The following is a 3,240-nucleotide window of genomic DNA, read 5'->3' on the forward strand; positions in this document are numbered from 1 at the left end:
GGCTGCAGGATCCGTCGGGGAGGCAGTTTAATACCTGGTGCAGGAGGTTTGTCCAGCAACCATAGAAACGGTACACCCCCTTGTAAACAGCTTCCCGCTCCTTCATTGGCCTGCTGGTTTCTATAGCGCTTCATTTTTAATCACTCTCAAGTCAACTGTGGCTGCTGCGGTGCAGGTTCTCAAACTGAGGCCCGGGGACACACCAGGGGACCAGCTTAGGTTTCTTTCTTGAACTAATTACTTTAATTTTACAGCGATTAAACTAAATGAATTTGATAAAACACAGGACAGACTCTGATTGTCGTTTAACTAGAAGTTTTCTGTTGTGTTGCAGTGAATAACTTTTCAATATGAGACATTAAAACACACGATGATCTTAAAAATACAACACTGTTAAAAGATTATAGCAGCTGTTCAGCCTTTTTGTCCCATTGTCAGTGTAATTTCTGTCATGTTTCAGATGTTTATTGTTTTCACTTCCAATAGAGACTTTTCACATCTAAACTTCTCATATTGTCTCATTTAAACTGCAAAATTACCTGTTATGTGACAAAGAAAAAGGATTAGAGATTAGAAAATAGGCATTTATTCTTTGCAGTGCTGTGCTGGAGTGCAGAGATCAAAGCAAAGGATGCCAACAGACTGAATGAAATCATTAAGAAGGGAGTCTGTTATTGGTCTGAAGCGGCTCACCTCGGAGGAGGTGGCTGAGGACACACACACACACACACACACAGACACACACAAATTTACATTTATATAGGCCTATATAATATGAAATTATTCAAATTTCTAATAGGTTTCATATATAATTTTTATGTTTTTTTATTTTAATATGTGCATATATTTCATATATGGACATTCAATATATGTACATATATTACATTTGCGCATGGGTTAGTACACAAGTAAATGTACTTAGTTACTTTCCACCTCAGTCCTCAGGAGGGGCCCGACCCTGAGGTTGGGAACCACTGTACTAAACTCACGGCATTTAATGTAATTAAACCAGTTTGAGTACTTTTACTGGTTGTACTTTAACTACCTGAAGCCGATAATACTTTATTGTATTTCGAGTTTTTCTTTAGTAAAGACTCTGAATATTCTACCACCACTGCTCTACTCCTCTGACCACGACCTCCACATATGATGACAACAAACATCATCATGTGGTCAAGCAGCGTCATCTCTGAATATATTGAATCGGTAACAAAATAAAAGTTGGACCCAGTGTTTGGACTTACAGGGGGGTGGGGGTGTGTGTGAAGGAATGTACTTTGTTCATAAGACAGAAAGGGAGAGAAAGGCGAAACAAAAAGGTTTGGCCCCCTGAACGTTCTATTAGTGTGGCTGAGTGGTTTCCTGAGGCCCCTCACAAAGGCAACTGTAAAGCAATAAAAAGGCTTCCTTATCTGCCCGCTCCTGACGTCTCTTCAAGGCTGGACGTGGAGCACCGTGTGCTGCTGACAACTTGTTGCTTTTAATGGGTCACACACTCCACAGAGGCTCATCTCCACCGCTGCTTACACACACACTGCTCTGAGGGAGGAGAAGGGGGTAAAACAAATCCTATTTAACTTGATTACTGTCTGTCATATGTAAAACGCGTTTCATTCACAGTTCTGGAGATCAACCTCAAAATGAATGGGAAGACATTCGGATAAAGAGAAGAGGCCGGTGAAACGGTCGGTTTACTGGCACCAAAACAAGAAACAGTGACGTGGTTTGATTATTCTCAGGTTCCAGCTGTCAAAGAATGTTTTTGTGAAACAACATTAATCAAAAAAAGTGAAGGAGCAGCACTCATGTATAGAAAACTACATTTTGTGTAAGAAGGATGTTCCTTTAAATGAGAAACAACTTTATGGCCTGAAATCAAACAGGTGGTTGGACGAGTTGATTTCACATCGTATCTGTGTTTTATATGTATCAGATGAAATAAAGTTTAATTTACGTATTTGCAGTGGGAGACATACTCAGACCTCTTACCTACATAAAAGTAATAACACAATGTGAAAATACTCTAATACATAGGTTTTCAAAGTGGGGCTCACCAGGGCGGCTCCAAACTGTTTCAGGTGAGGTTCAGTGAATGGAAGGGAAAAATATTTCAAGTCATTACATTCGTTATCAAAAGGAGATCACATAAATGAGCCTAAATGTATGTGACGTGGTTAAAGAGATATTTCAAAGATATAATAGTTTGGGGGAATTTTACATTTTTTCCCCAGAGTCAGAAACTAATAAAAGCCTCAGGACAGACATTTTTTCTGTATTTGGTTTGGTCTCAAGTTATGTCAAACAGCAGTATTAGGCTATCTTGGCCCAAAGTCTATGAGATCAAATAACATAATCATGATATCATAGATATGCAGGAATTGAGTTAAACGCATCGTATCACTGACTGCTGTATAATATTTATAGTTTATTCTATATGTTTTCATCAGGTAACTAGATAATTACTCTGTTATCTGAAGAAAATTACTTTTTCTTTTTTTAAAATAGTAATTATATAGTTATGAGTCATGAGAAAACAACTTTATTTCCCTGAGATTGGATAAACTAAGTCCAAAACGATCCTCAAGCCTGAGAGTCATCTCGACTGCCCCCAGTGGTGTCATTAGGGTCATTAATTCAGGCTCGCATTTGCAAACCTCATGACATCATTAAGATGTAAATGATGATGACATCACAGAATGTTGGTTTGCATTTTGCCTGTGATTAAGAGCACAGTCGAGTTTTTCCAGATGATCCACCTACAAAAACACAGAAACACTAATATGAAAGTGGAAATCATCACATTAGAGAAAGTTCATAGTTCAGACTATCCATCAGTTGTCATAAAAGTTGACAATTTCTCTTCTTCAGCTCTTATCAGATGATGTAAAGTCAGTGGAATAGGGATTTAAAGCTTATAATTTTACAAGAGCGGATCCTGGTCTTCAGTCCACTCCTGACTTCTTTGTGTCCCGTTCTTCTCATCTCATTGTTTGAACCCTGACAGGTCTGAGCTCCAGACCAGAAAGACTCCTTCATGTCAGAGTCCTCAGACAGACCTTGTCCCTCTCTGGCACCATCACTGCACCTCCAGCAGAGGTCAGAGGTCAGCGAAGGAGCAGCCAACCACAGTAACCTCATGGAGCGGAGGGTCAGGGAGGGCCGGACTTGACTCAGGACCCACAGGGATTATAGAGGACAATGCAGCTGGACTTGAGTGAAAGGAGAGAGAACACACACACA

The 3,240-nt window shown here is 39.7% G+C and overlaps 1 protein-coding gene across 1 annotated transcript in view; it reads right to left on the minus strand.

Annotated features, from left to right (window-relative positions):
- foxj1a (forkhead box J1a) overlaps positions 1–66 on the minus strand; it is a 6,387-nt gene extending 6,321 nt beyond the window's left edge. Inside the window, exon 1 of the mRNA XM_056400566.1 lies at positions 1–66. This exon is cut by the window's left edge and continues 205 nt beyond it. The gene's annotated coding sequence lies outside the window, so the exon portion shown is untranslated.
- Between the last annotated feature and the right edge of the window lie 3,174 nt (positions 67–3,240).

The sequence above is a fragment of the Seriola aureovittata genome, chromosome 17 (genome assembly GCF_021018895.1).
Source record: "Seriola aureovittata isolate HTS-2021-v1 ecotype China chromosome 17, ASM2101889v1, whole genome shotgun sequence".
Taxonomy (NCBI): Eukaryota; Metazoa; Chordata; class Actinopteri; order Carangiformes; family Carangidae; genus Seriola; species Seriola aureovittata.